The sequence below is a fragment of the Nilaparvata lugens genome, chromosome 5 (assembly GCF_014356525.2).
Source record: "Nilaparvata lugens isolate BPH chromosome 5, ASM1435652v1, whole genome shotgun sequence".
Lineage (NCBI taxonomy): Eukaryota > Metazoa > Arthropoda > Insecta > Hemiptera > Delphacidae > Nilaparvata > Nilaparvata lugens.
This window is the reverse complement of record NC_052508.1, coordinates 40,394,861-40,411,069: the sequence shown is the minus strand read 5'-3', so window position 1 is coordinate 40,411,069 and position 16,209 is coordinate 40,394,861. Positions and strand designations below refer to the sequence as shown.

At 34.4% G+C, this 16,209-nt stretch overlaps 1 protein-coding gene across 1 annotated transcript in view; it reads left to right on the top strand.

Annotated features, from left to right (window-relative positions):
* The first annotated feature begins 408 nt into the window (after window positions 1-408).
* LOC111053741 (ATP-binding cassette sub-family G member 4) overlaps window positions 409-16,209 on the top strand; it is a 46,383-nt gene continuing 30,582 nt past the window's right edge. Inside the window, exon 1 of the mRNA XM_039429485.1 lies at window positions 409-983. The gene's annotated coding sequence lies outside the window, so the exon portion shown is untranslated. The remainder of the gene's footprint in view (window positions 984-16,209) is intronic.

Sequence of the window (16,209 nt, the reverse complement as noted above, 5' to 3'; positions counted from 1 at the left end):
TTGTTTTATTTGTACCTTTCTTTCTAAGAATAACTGACTTTTGGAGAATGTTGACAATATTGTTCTGATGAACAGGAATTGAAAAATACAAGAAGTTGTACGTCCTTGGACGACGGTAATTTTACTCATTACAATAGCATTATTATTGTTCTAACATCAAACTCCAAAAAACCTTCACAGATGACCAAATCCGATCTGATTCTTGTTCATTAGTTTATCAAATAATAATAATAATATTGATAACCTACAGCCTAGAGCCTAGAGGCTACACCGATCAATTGAACTTTGTAACAGAAGGTTAGTCTCTCTCAGCAAATAAACCGGGTGGATAGGAGTATTGTGAATGCGCGTGCACATAGTTTGGCTCACAATGAAATGAATACGATAAACACATACATAGTTTACACACATGAATCGTAAACACATACATCGATTGGTTGTTGATGGTGGAGGTAAAACTGGACCGAATGATTTGAAGGTGTATCAGGGGATCAAACAACATCGAAAGACGACAAAGAGAGACAGACCTACTGAGAGCTGAGAGGTTGTTGCTGCATTCATTGAGTAGCTGAGCGCCGTTGAACAGCTCAGAGGTCACAAGTCACTCAGTGGCTCAGTGCTAATCCTTGCAATGCAAGAGATCAGTCGTGTTTGGATCTATCAAGCGGATGGTAGTTAGTAGTCTAGTCTGTAGACTCGTGCGCGCATGTCTCTCGTCAACAGATACTTCCATAAATCAGTTTAAATTTTTTCTCCAATTTATGACTGCCACGTTTCACCAACTATCCACTAACAATTTGTTGATCTCTGCGTTTATTGTGAAGCGCGTGTGCATTCGCGAAAACAAAACACACAACAATAATTCAGAACATTACAAATTGACTCCATTGTTCTTTTTATTTGTTAACTTCAGTTAGTGTGTTTTTGTTATTGTTTACCTGAGCTTCTGTTCTTATTTCATCGCTCGCTCGCCAAGTTTCAAGGTAAGTAGCCTAAAGCGATTTCACGATAAGTTTATAGTGGAGTGGAATCTGTTATATTCATAACGGTTTCAAATGTTAAAATTTGTGTATCAAAATGATATTATTACTTGGGTTGCGTGCATGTAGAAAATGTATTGTTAGTGGAAACCTTTCAAGTTATTGGTTCTTTGTATGAAAAGTGAGTACAAAACATGATTGACAAACATTATATCTACAATTTCAACTTGATTAATTTAACAAGAAAAATAAAAATTATTTCATTGTCATCACAGCTCAATTAGAATAGCAAGTGATCATCGATTCCAGTAAGCAAAAATTCTTAGTGAACAATATATATTGAAATTATTGATGATACCTAAATAATTGAAAATACGTAAACAACATTCGGACAGAAGCTCTGGAAGTTTATAACTTTTTTACGGCTTATTACTCGATGGATAGAGACCATCCTATTCTGTAATGAGAGGCTTATTACTTAAAGGGAGCTTCTCCCTCTCCAGACTCCTCTCATCAATTATTAAGGATGACACCATACATAATAAGCTCTGTATTTCTGATTCTGATATAGGATTAAGACCGAATTAGGACTTACAAAGCTGTTGTTTGTTTGTAGTTGAATGAATAAACAAGTAATCCCACCTTATATTGAGCACCACAGATCATTTATTGTATTCCATGGGACATTATTGGAGGGAACATTCAAGATTCAATTTTCTCTTGCAGTCATTCATTCTTTTTTTTACAAGAGAGAAAAACTAAGGATACTCCATGTACTATTTCTCTCCCAAATTTAGATTACATTTTGAAAGTTCGAAATTGGTTTATGATTTCACTTTTCTGAAATTTAGTCCATTTTTACTTAAAAACAACAAACACTATGAATTTCAAATTTTGACGATTGGAAAACTAGATAAATCACAAAAATATTGCACTCTAATCATATCGCAAAGCCAAGTAAATATAAGCTACACATACTTTCTCTCTAGAATAAAGAATCAATGCTCAAATATTTTTTATAGACCAATAGAAATAGAAATTATAGGTCTATAGAATTTTTATTAATAGAAATGAGGATAAATGAAAACAATCTTTGAATGGATTATTCTTTTCCCCTTCTTATTGACTGAGAACTTTCGAAAATAGTTTTAGTTTTATGAAGATGAGCTCTCTAGGTATTATCTACAGATGAAATAATAAATTATCTTAGATGATCCGAGCAAAACTTTATATTGTTATACTTTGTACCATCTATCATGAACAACAATTTTGATTCGAACTCATCAAAGATGCAAGTTAATCCTCCATATTAAAATAAGTACTCGATATTAGTCAATCACTGCCAGTGTCACAACATTTTCTCATGAGTCATTCACGCAATTGCGTTTCAGTCGTAGTTGATATCTTTCATGAGTGAAGGGGAAGAAATACGCAAGTGAAATGTTATTGATAGTTTCACTGTTGTTGACTATCAACTTTTATAGTGGTGGAATAATAATGGAGAAGTTCCTTATAGATTGATTACATCCTACATGGTCAATAGAATGGCTATCTGTTCCAGTCCTATTCACTGATGGCAGAAACAATTATTTTTATCTATTAAATTTCCCTGTTTTTCAATAATCTATCAAACAGTAACTCGATTGTACCAATATTATACTTTTTTACGTAATAATTTCCTCTCCTAGATTTATTTATAGCATTTTCCCTATTAGATCCTTGGGTCTTCAGATACTCATAATTGGGATGCTCACAATCAGCTCCAGAACGTGAAGCATAATAATAATTTATTATAATATCAAGCAGCATCCTATCTTTGTTTAAAGGAAATGAGAAAGGTTGCAGCTAGTTTATCAGGAACAAAGCGTATGAAATTTAGAGAAAATACACTCCACTGTTGCTTAAATGACCTTTCCACTGCAATAGATTGCATGAATTCATATTTCATCACTTTGTAGCGTCTTATCTTGCTGATTTCATCCCATTAGTGGCAAAATCATTCAGCCACAATGCCATTCCCTTGAAAAGTCATAATAGATAATAGTTCTGTAAGAAACGAATTGAATATTTTTCTGCATTGTGACCCATGAAGGAATTCATGCATAATTATTCAATAATTGTTCCTAACAACCAATCGGAGCTAATTAATCAAAAGATTGAAATCATTCTTTATTCTGTGAGCTTAATAAATTAAGTTATGATTATTATTAGTGAGTTACATGTGTATGATGGGACCGTTCAACTTCCACGAGAAACAATTTCTGATTGAAAGTAATATTTCAATTCCATTTTCCATGTTCATTTCAAAGATCTCAATATTACATTTGTTGTAGTTACTACATTGGGCCCGTTCTGTGTAGGTTACGTGGAATGTGGTAAATTGTCCGATTCACAATTTACCAAGTAAAAAGTTCCACGTTCCATGGGAGGAATTTTGACAGATTCTGATCCAGAATCCTGTTCCAGTTCCAGCTTTCTGCCCCACAGTCGAAGTGTGATAAATTGTCTGACCTGGTACAGTTCCAACTATCTGAGCTCTCATTGGTCGATTATTATAGTTTGTTCACCATAGCATAGAATACATAACCAACAATTGAACAATATGATGTTTGATAAGAATTCATTAAATGAATTTTTCTCGATAGAAAATTTGAGAGTAATGGAATAAAAGAATTTTACACTTTTCTAGACGGTAGGTTTGTAAAACAGCCTTTCTTCATTCACGCAGCTACTAAACGACACATTTTAGTGTAAATCAACGTTATATGTGCGCGCCAAAAGCATGAACCAATGATTTTGAAATGGCGTTCCATGGGAACATTTTGCACTAGTCACGTGATGGAACAATTCACGATTGGAGCTGGAACAATTCACTGTACACAGAACTTACACTTTAATCCATCTGTTCATTTCAAAGATCTTAACATTACAATTTCTCTTGATTGGACAATCATACACCTCTTCTCTTTCACAGTAGGTACTCAAACAAATTTAACCTTGAATCAGCAAGTTGTTTTACAATAAACAGGCGCCTCCTGTATCTCAGTAGAGATTGTTCTAATAAGGCAAATAAGCTATGTGCAAGGAATTTATAATGAAGATGAAGCTGAACTGTCACGTACTGACTTAACGGTGTGAAACCCCAGCACAACTAACATTTCCTCGTGCACCAACTCACTTGTAACTAAGTTACTATCCCCATTGTTTGTATATGGCGTCTAGAGATATCCGCTTCCCATGTCTCTCCGGTTTTCTTAGATGTGCAAGAAAAGACGGCAGCCTCTTCTATCTGTAGCCGATTAAAATGGGTTTATTCGAGAGACTGTGTATTCATGAGTTCAGTTATTTGGAGATATGATGATGTTTAGAGGAATGTTCTCTCTTAGAATCTAAGAAGATCATATAGTAATAGTATTATGATGTTAGCCAACATGGCTCAGAATACATAGTTTATGAAAACACCCTCAAAATAGTATTTTTGTCTTTTCCCAGTTCTCTTAATAATAACTTGTACTATATTACGATTTGAATTACTGTCATGAACAACAATATTATCATGAATGTCATGAATTAACCCCATGCTGATATATCATTCTCCTATGGATTAATTGTATTGGTTTCGAGTTAACAGCCTAAAACTGAGAGAAGAAAACAAAATGTTGAAAGCTTCATTTTCCATCTGTGTAGTCAAGGAAATCATAGCCTAGGATCTTCATAACCTGAGAAATGGAAGAAAAAGTTTGTTTTTCCGACAGTTGAGATACGCAAGCGGTTCATATAGGTAATTGGCTGAATAAGAAAGTTAGTCAGCGATGCATTACAGAACATTTTTAGATTATATCACTATACTTAATCACTTCAACTATCCTTGTAATTGTTGGCAGAGAAGACATTTTACATTTCTCTCAACTCCAATTATCATTCCGGTCATTGGATAGAATAATTTTGAGAATGATTATATTACATAGAAAACAGTGTCACATGTTCTCATTCAGTCTCTCGTATCAAACAAATGGAGCAGGTGTAAACGGTGGAGCCAATCTCCTCCAATTATCATTTCATAATTTGGTTGAAAGTAACATGCCACTTTCACAAACCAAGTTATGGTTATTCCACTTGCAATGAAACATAAGTTCATTATACCACCACATAGGTAGTATTTTTCCACTACTACGATAAAAAGCTACCTAATTCTTGTTCATTCATTTAATATAGGCTACTTATTTGTGTTCACTGGTAGGCTGGAAAGATTGTTTCACTCTACTCCTAATACCGTATTCGAGTAGAATTTTTATCATTCAATAATAGTCACAACTGAAGTTGTGAAAATATCATTTTCCAATAACAGACTCATCTGATAGAAAAATGAATGAAAATTGGATCTGATGATAATGATTTCAATGAGGATGAATAATCAGAACTGAATTATTTACTCAACTTTTCTCACAATAAACTGTATAAGCTCTCTATCGTCTATCATCGCAATGTTAAAATAAACATGTTGTCCTGAACAAGTGAAAATTTCTTTGAACAAGCAATACATTGCTCAATTTCGTTTCGTCTAATTTCAGTACAAATAATAATTCAGGTTCAATTCACGTTCAATTTTATTCTACATTTTCTCAAGTGTGCGGAATTTCCAGTTTGAGCTGAATGGTTAAAGAACAAAATTACTGAGAGACATAATGATAAATTACTGGGTTGCCTGTAATCATAACTTAGTACTCATTGGAGATAGAGAGTTCCGAATGATCTCATTTTTTTCAAAAATTTATAATCTAAAAAAAGGCGAGAGCAAATTTTTCTGTCCGATTACGAGATTTGGCTGAAATAGCTGAAAACTGGAAAATGAGCCGAAAATACGAGGTTTTTGGGCCACTCTGTATCTAGCAAAAGGAAATTTTTCATGAAGAAATTGGTTATGGACTTCTCTCATGTACCCAAATAATATTTGAAAGAATCAGAACTACAATATATGCATGCACCAATGTATATGGTGACTGGACTATAGGTGACAAAGTTCAAGATAAGGTTAGAATTTCACGTGTACAATTTTTATAGAATTTTGGTCCAAAATAAACATTTAAACTATAAATTTTGAATTTAGATGGCTTAAATTGATAAATTAATTAGAAATATTCCACTCAATTACCACTTTTAACGAATAATGTTGAGTTATTTGAGAAAATTTGGAACTATTCAAGAAACACAAACTCGTAAACACTATTGATAACAGATTCCTTCAAAAATTTTATCTGCTAGGCATAGAGAAAGCTTTGTGGATTGGATTGATGCTTTATTAGGATTGGAGCTGGAGTCAAGGAAGTCAAGTTAGTGTTCAAGGCTATTGATATCTCCTCTAACATTGTCCATAGTCGAAGCTATTGAACTATTGCAATGCATATCATCAAAACACTAGTGGAGATTATAAACATTCTTTGTGGCAATACGAAATATATCATCGAATATACCTAATGATATGCCTTTATTGACACGTTTTAAATTTTGAAATGCTCAGATAACTCTATCTATATTGAAGAAGTACAGTAGTATCACTGTTTTCAGAAACAGGTTCAAAGACTCGTATTAAGAACACCAATATGAGTCAAACTAGTGCTGTTACATGGCAATCGGTCGAGCAATTTGGAATATTTGGCTGATGCTAACTGTAAAACTAGTTAGCAGGTATGATATCACGCGTATCTGAGTTGTAATTTTTGTTCCAAGAATCCGATTACTTTTTCTCATTACGCCAAGTTTTGTCTTTTCACACAATTTCTCATGCTTTTTGTGAGTTCTTATCACAATCTATTGAGGCACCAACTTCAATATCAAGTTGTCAAGATTGCCAATTAAATTATAAACAATCATAACTTATTCGATTGATTTTGGTTGACTGTTTAAAATAATGACGTGTGATGACTTGTGAAAACACAAAATTCACTGATTTAATCTCGAATAGTTCAATCAGATTTTCGTGTACATTATGCATATTTTTAGGGGCACTTACGTGAACTGTAGAGAATGCTGAATTTTGATCAAATGATATATAATCAGAGATTAGAAAATCTTCTTTCTCCGTGTGTAACGTAACTTTTCCAAAATGAAAGTGCTGCAGAAAGAACAGACAACTTGAATTTCAGATCGTTTTAAATGGCAACCTGTTTCAAGGCTATTCATTCAATAAGTGTTGGAGAGCTTTACTCACAGCTGAAATTCGGTTGAACGCATTTAAGCTACAATCTAATTGGAGTATTGCAAAACTCTATTCACAATTTTGATATGCAATATTCAAGACCGGTCCTGCTATTTAATGTGCAAGATTCTGTTATAGTGCTGCTATAATGCTCCTCCTATCCATCTTGTGGAATTTGCAACGAATCCATCGATATTGATTCGATCGAGTAATTTGACACGTTTGGGTGATTATTTCGGCTACGATTTCTCATTCTAATTTTTTTATAGACGTTACAGTAACTTCAGGGCATTTTATCTGTTGTGATTTTTTGAATCGACATTTTCATGTCGGATGAATGCCATCTCATAGTTGTTTTGATTCTTACTTGAAGTTACTGTGTAATATAATTTCTTGGATTGGTCGAGTATTGGCCGCAATTCAATGTATAGAACGATAGACTTGAAGAGGGATTATGATGATTATCCGTGCAGGCTAAACCATTTGATCGCAAATATGAGAAAAGCTTAGTGCTTTTGGTTTCTGGTTGGAACGTAGCCTGCTTGAAGACATTTCTTCTGAGAGTAGTCTGTAATACTCTCATGCATTATAAGTGACAAAACCACTACCCGGTGGTTCGGAGCCCACCTGACACTATGAGTCCACAAGTATCCCACCATCATATCTCCAATTACCGACGCTCAAGCCCAGTGCTGACATTCTCCTTGGCAATAATGTAAGTTTGAGTTTGGGACAGGCTAGCTTATATTAGTGGACTTACAGTAATAATATTGTAATCTATCATTTAGTAGAACAAAATTTTGGTTCCGTGATCATCTCGATCATCATTCCAATGAAATGATTTGTGAAAATTTGCAGGCTACTATGTGAATGAGAAAGTTCATTGATGATTGTTCAGAGCTAGCAGCTTGAGAGCTACCAGCTAATTACAACAAATTCTATTTTTTGCTGATTGCTGACTATGTCTAGAATCTCACAAATGATTATAAAAGTTGATGCTATGAATATTCATTATCCAAATCACTATTTTAAAGAATTCAAAGGTCACCTTTCAACGTGAATTCCAATTCTAACTTATTAGTAGGGTTTGAACCCTAGAGAAGAACTGGTGAGTAACTCTAATCATCCATCGAAGAAAAATGTTCAAGAGCTGGATCAATATACTCTATCAAACTTTGAAACCTCAAATTTCCAAAACAACGAATGAAACATAGATGAACAATAGGATATTGATCATTTTCGATTTAATGATGTTCATGAATTCATGTTTTTCCTTGATTTGATTCCAAATCAAGATACAGAATTGTTGATTAGTCATGAATATAATATTTTTTTTCAATTAACATCATTTGATTCTATCACCCATGAATAATGCCTATTATAAATTTGAAAATAGTCTCTCTGCAACGTAATGCAATATGACATTTCAAGGTAAGCCTAGGTTTCTCTGAACCACGCAGTGTCACTGCGTGATGCGGGATGAGCGATGACGTAATCACGAAAAAGTCTGCTGCAGCTATTGCTAGGAAAGTAGTGTTTTCTCTGACTTCACGCGCGCAACTCTGTGATTCCCGCCAATTCAGCAATGCGTGATCCCTGTACGCGACGCACTCAAGTCTGGGATCCCAGACATCAAAGCTTAGGTTTCTCTGAACCACGCAGCGTTATTGCGTGATCCGTCATCAGTGATACGCGGAAATCAAGCAATCATATAAAAAAGTGGGTGTTTTCTCTGGCACCAACCTCACAGCGCGCGATTATATTTTCAGTCAAAGACAACATAGATGTCTGACAAGTTGCTGTAGCTTTGATGTTGGACGAAGAGGATAATGAAGAAAATCTACTAATGAATTTTGTAAATGAAAACCCTTTGAACTTTTTATTGACAGGAAGAAGGCATCGAGAGGAAGAAGGGTTTCTTACAATTTTGATTTCCATGTATCCGTTGGATAATGAAACCAAGTTTAGGGAATATTTTAGGCTTTCAACATATGTTGTTTTATGAGGAACTATTCTGTGAATAGTAAACCTCGCGCAGTTATGAACCACAGCTTCCTCTAATACTAATACTGTCCATCAGTGTTAATTCTGTCCTGTCCTGTTGTGTGGGCGAGATATCGGTGTGAAAATGGCTAATGGCTGATTTGGTTGTTTGGGTTGGTGTATCAACAATGCTGTTGGATTCTATGCAACATTGGATTCCGTAGTTACAGTTGCATTATATAATAACCAGTGTCATATGCAGGAGGGAGATGGGGATGTATTGTGAAATTTGGGAAAAAATATGAGAAATTGAAAAATAGTGAATGAATCAATTTGAAGCTAAGCCTAATACTATGGTGTTGAAGTTTCTATAAAAATGTGAGCTGAAATTATAGTTTCCAATCTGAAATGAGTAGGCCTATTCAGGTTACTAAAACATCATTATTTTTTAAACAATTGAATTACTAAAATGCAATTCCATTCTTTTTGTTATTCAATAAAAAAATCATAGGTCTATGATATTTTCAAAGGGAAATCGACATAATAATTAGTCAACTTGAACAAAAAAAAACCTTGAACGAAATATTGAATGAGATGAAAATTCAGTGGATATCACGTAGAATCGCACTAATCTGAAGGTATATTATCAACATTTTTTGGAGGAGAGCCCCCGGACACACCTTTCGTGGGGGATATTCAATACCATCACGCCCCCCGGTGACCCCCAAAAGTTTAGGTTCTTCCTACGTCAATGCTATGATCCCCTGTGATCTTTTTCTGGATACGCCACTGTTAACAACACCTCTTATCACTAGAAGATTGTGGAATGGAGGAAGGTGGAATGGCGACTATTGGCAAATAACTACTGCGTGCCACGCAAAAGTCTGGGATCGCAGACTTGAGTGCGTCGCGCAGAGGGATCACGCATTGCTGAATTGGCGGGAATCACAGAGAGTTGCACGCGTGAAGACAGAGAAAACACATCCATAGCAATAGCTGCAGTAGACTTTCGCGTGATTACGTCATCGCAGAGAAACCTAGGCTTACGAATTTAGGCTTACTCGAAAAAAGATTTCGAATTTCACAGTTAAAGATAGTTAATTTTGGGAGGGAATTGCGTTTTCTCAATTTATTAATTCATTCTCAGCTGTCAAACGGTCATCATCAAATTATTTATAAAAAAATTATCTGTACTTCATTCTTCGAATGACTTGAAGTATCTTAGTTAACGAGTGAATGTGGATTTCACGTCCTGTGTATTGATTAGACGAGGTATCGTTTAGACAACCTGGTGTAATCGAACACCTAGAGTAATCGAAGCATTCCGTCTATTTTAGCCAAGGTGTACGCTTAGATCAGATCCTGGTTTCATTGGAAACCGGGTTAGTCTAATCTAAACTTGATTAGTCCAATCAAGCACCTGGAGTTATCAAACACCTGGTTTAAAAGAAATACACCTCCTCTTTTGCGTGGGTTCCTAGTAGTCCAGTCAATATAGACATAAAGAAGGGGGTGTGCTTGCAATTTATATTGTAGTTCTGATTTTTCAATATATTATTTGGGTACATATGAGAAGTCCAGAAACAATTTCTTCATGCAAAATTTCCTTGTGCTAGATACAGGGTGGCCGAAAACCTCGTATTTTCGGCTCATTTTCCAGTTTTCAGCTATTTCTGCCAAATCTCGTAATCGGAGAGAAGAATTTGCTCCCGCCTTTTTTCTAGATTATAGAATTCTGAATAAAATGAAACCATTCGGAACTCTCTATCTCCAATGACTACTGAGTTATGAATTTTCAAAAATGAGTAAAATTTGGAGAGAAAATCAATTTTGATGAAATTTAGTTTTTGATCAACAATATCTTCTGATTGTTACCATTTACATGTACAATTCAAAATCCCTCTGGGCGTATTTTTGTGCTTCACAATCTGAGATCAGGTAGAGCGCTCTATCTCATGAAGATTTCCAGGTTGCCTACACCTGACAACAATGCTCCTTGTATTGTGTAAAACACCTAATTTTCAGCTTCAACCATCATCACCAACTACATAGTCTTCACATTGATATTTCGCACAATGACATAAGTTCATGAGATTATGTTCTATGGGAATCACCCGTTGGATGCACTTCATTTCAGTATTTCCTAGTGGAGAGGCGCGCTTAAGGACACCTCAAGGATCTTTCAAACACTTATAACTTCTGACACAATGCTCAGATTTCATCGTACTACACTTCATTCTTCTCGGCTCGTCAAGATGGTCCAAAATCATGCATCATAAGTCAAATTCGGTCGAAAAGTGGAGAATTTATTGTTGAGTGTACTTAAGCCCATATTCCAATGCACAAAAAATGGATAATTTCTATATTCAAAGCTGCATGTCTTTTGAAATACTTCTGATAAAATTCCCAAATCCATTTTTCATTTGTAGGACGATCATATGTTAGGACGATCCAGTCGGGGGTCCAGACTAAACGTCTGGCTAAACGGATATGGTGAACGAAGCGAGCCTGACGGCTAGTAATATAATGTTCCCAGGAATAGCTCTGATTGAAGTAGCAGTGCCCAATCAATTTTTTCGCGATAAATGCATTTCAATATTCAACTTGGTGCCAACCTAACAAAGTCAACTCAACTCAATGCCAACCTGACAAAATTATTAATTTAGTTACAAGTTAACAACTGTTTCGAAGAGGAACTCTCTCTAGATTATAGTTCTATATCAACATATGGTATGGACATTTTTCAATTATAATTAAGAGAATAAGATGAATATACATGCTAAAAGACGAACTTTAATCCCTTTAAAACCACCCTTAGTGTTAAAATATTGCCAAAAGATCTGTTAGTGCGCCTCTAAAGTGCCAACTGAACATACCTGCCAAATTTGAACGTTTTTGGTCCGGTAGATTTTTAGTTCTGCGAGTGAGTGAGTGAGTGAGTCATTCAGTCAGTCAGTCAGTCAGTCAGTCAGTCAGTGAGTGCCATTTCGGTTTTATATACTAAGATATAGATTGGGGAACAATAACAAATAATATCTGATTAAACTATTTTTATGTTCCAAACATGTACACAATGAGAAACAGGCTGTGCAAAAGCTAAAAATGAACTTCATACTGGTGATATTTTTCAAAGTTTTTCGATTTGTATATTATCAAGTTATCAAAAAGTTTTCCCAGGAAAACATTTTTTCCCAATCATTATCTTTGAGACATGAGCGCCTAGAGTTTACATTTTTGGGACAGAACATTTCAAATTCGGTACGAGATAAATTCTTGAAATTCAAAGGATGAATTCTTCATGGTATTGTTGATTGAATGAAACAAAAAGTTCCTGAAAATATCAATTTTTAAGAAAGTTGTTCAATTTACTAAAAATGATCAAAAATAACGTTTTTGATTCATTTTTGGTAAATTGAATAACTTTCACAGAAAATGATATTTTCAGAATTTTTTTTTATATTTTCTTGTTTTATTCAATCAACAATACCATGAAGAGTTGATCGTTTCAATCTCTTGGATTTATCTCTTACCGAGTTTGAAATGTTCTGTCCCGAAAATTTTAACTTCAGGTGCTCATATCTCAAAAAGAAATGATCGGAAAAAATGTTTTCCTGAGAAAACTATTTCATTTTGATAGCTTGATAATATACAAATCCAAAAATTTTGAAAAATATCACCAGTAGAAAGTTTATTTTTAGCATTTGCATAGCCTTAAGGATTAAGATTCGGCTTAAGGCTTCGATTTGTATATCATCAAGCTATCGAAATGAAAAAGTTTTCTCAGGTAAACATTTTTTCTCCGATCATTACTTTTCGAGATTTATGAGCGCCCAAAGTTTAAATTTTTGGGACAGAACATTTCAAATTTGGTAAGAGGTAAATCCATGAGATTCAGAGGATAAATTCTCCAGGGTATTGTTGATTGAATAAAACAAAAAGTTTTTCAACAATTTATATTTCAAGACATTTTTTGTTTTATTCAATCAACAATACCCTGAAGGATTTATCCTCTGAATCTCATGGATTTACCTCTTATCGAATTTGAAATGTTCTGTCCAAAAAATTAAAACTTTGGGCGCTCATATCTCAAAAAGTAATGATCGATAAAAAATGTTTTCCTGAGAAAACTTTTTCATTTTGATAGCTTGATGATATAAAAATCGAAAAACTAGAAAGTTTATTTTTAGCCTCTGCACAGACATAGACTGCAAGAGAGAATAACTTGGCTTACTTGACTTTCTAAGTAATTAAAACTACAATTTCTGCAACACAAGTTTGTTAAACACACCTGTTTAATTAAGTAGAACTCGACTGACCTTTGCATGGAGAAATTCCTTCACCAATTCTTCAAGATCTAGGAGTTGAGCTATTTTATGTTCGCTAAACCACTCAGACCGCTCAGGAACCCATGTCCCTGGGACATTGTTGATCTTAGAAAAGTCATCATTAGCTCGAGTTCGGGAAAGCTTCTTATATAATTTTACTATTCACATTATTATGAATTTATCATTTATTTGTTTTTTTAAATTTGCCGCCCTCAAAACCTGCCGCCCTGGGCGGCCGCCCGGTCCGCCCACCCATTGGGCCGGCCCTGACTAGGAAATACTGAAATGAAGTGCATCTAACGGGTGATACTCATAGAACATAATCTTATGAAGTTGTCATTGTGCGAAATATGAATGTGAAGACTATGTAGTTGGTGATGATGGTTGAAGCTGAAAATTAGGTGTTTCTCACAATACAAGGAGCATTGTTATCAGGTGTAGGCTACCTGGAAATCTTCATGAGATAGAGCGCTCTACCTGATCTCAGATTGTGAGGCACAAAAATACGCCCAGAATGATTTTGAATTATACATGTAAATGGTAACAATCGGGAGATATTGTTGATCAAAAACTAAAATTCATCAAAATTGAATTTTTCTTCAAATTTCACTCATTTTTGAAAATTCATAACTCAGTAGTCATTGGAGATAGAGAGTTTTGAATGATCTCATTTTATTCAGAATTTTATAATTTAGAAAAAAGGCGTGAGCAAATTTTCCTGTCCGATTACGAGATTTGGCAGAAATAGCTGAAAACTGGAATATGAGCCGAAAATACGAAATTTTGGGCCACCCTGTTTCTAGCACAAGGAAATTTTGCATGAAGAAATTTGTTCTGGACTTCTCTTATGTACCCAAATAATATATTAAAAAATCAGAACTACAATATAAATTGCATGCACCAATGTATATAGTGACTGGACTATAATGAGTGAGAGAGATGATGATGAGTGATGACGACTACTTTTTAGGTAGATGGGACCCAAGGATATTGTATAAACTATATTATACTATTCTTGGATGGTACCGACAGCCTATCGTCTCCTCCAAAAGACCGTATCTATATTTCACTTCTATATCTATCTACTATCTACTATATTTCTACTTCTATAGATTTCTTATCTATATCGAATATTTCACTTCGTTTAATTATGAAAGAGCATTGTAAAATAAAGTTATATCTCAATACTTGAATCGAGAGAGAGTATCATGACTACAACTGGAGATGAAAATGGAAAGAACATCCAAAAATAGTTCTTGAACGGAAAATTCAACTGATATGATTACAAGAATCGTGTTTCAAGAGTGTTCATACTTGTCTAAACCCAAAAGCAATAGTGAGTACATTGCTCTCTCGTGCCAATAAATAAGTTGTCATTGAATAGAATAGAATAACTCATTATTATTATTATTATTATTATTATTATTATTATTATTATTATTATATTATTATTATTATTATTATGCATAGGTACCTATGCAGTACAATGGCATTACAATTCAAGCACACGAATGTTAGCAGTGAAATAGTGAGTTCTCGGTGATTAGCGTCTTGTGACTAATTCAAATCACAAATTACAGTACTTCTTTTCTCCATCAACTTGCCTGCACGCTAATGAATAGTAATTGCATGACACATCTCTTCTATCCAATGTTAATGTAGATTTGAGAACACTCTTCTGTCTATTATTTGGAATTTGGGCCACGCAGAGCAATCACTGTTCTTCAGCTGTCACGACTCTACTCAACGATAATTACAGCACAAACTAGCGATGTCTTATCTTCGTAAATTATACCTGATGGAGTGGTATATATATATACATGTTGTATGCATATAGGGCCTATAACAGGCCACTCTAGGAGTGAGATTTACTTCAGTCAGCATTTCTTATAGTTAACATCAATGCTTCTCATTGAACCAATGCTGGCAGAATGTAGTGAATCTCCCTAGAAAATGATCATTATAAAGATTATTTGAATGACCTTCGTTTTGAACTCAACGTTCAAGTTGAGTTGCAGATACAACGAGTAGGAAAGTGATGAGTAACTATCATGATTGAGTTTGTTATCTTCAGGCAAGAGTGATAACCTTTTTTGTATGATGTTGTTGTCCAATAGTTCTAATCTTGGCCTTATTTTATTGAGTCAGTCATAGAGATGGACGTCAGCCTGTAATATTCATTTCATAATCATTTCAATTCAGGAATGCCAGGAAAATATTTCCTTATCAACTATTTAGACTTTAAAAATAAAATTCTTACCGAATTTGAGTCCAACAAGATATGCGCTACATACAATAATATAAAATTTATTCAAACATGCTTACAGTTAGTTATAGCAATTGAAATTCTTCAGTTACTTGGGAATTTTCTTTATAAAAAAGTTAATTGAATCATCATTATATTGAATCAAGATAGCATAAATGGAGAAATATGTTAATGATACAATAGAAAAATGTGCCGACCATAAGATTCAATCGGAATCTGAAACAGGTTTTGGTCTCGTGAATTGTAGTGCTTTGTTGATATGCACACGTTATTGTGTGGTCATCTTAGTGAGTTTACCTTGATGTAAACCAGTTTGATAGGCAATTCAGCTTATCCACCTTATCCTATACAAAAGGTTCAGTTGATTCAACTGACGGAATTGATCTTTGGAATGATAATATGATAATATTATGTATTTCATTCGTGAGAATTAAAAAGTATTTCAATAGTAGAATTAAG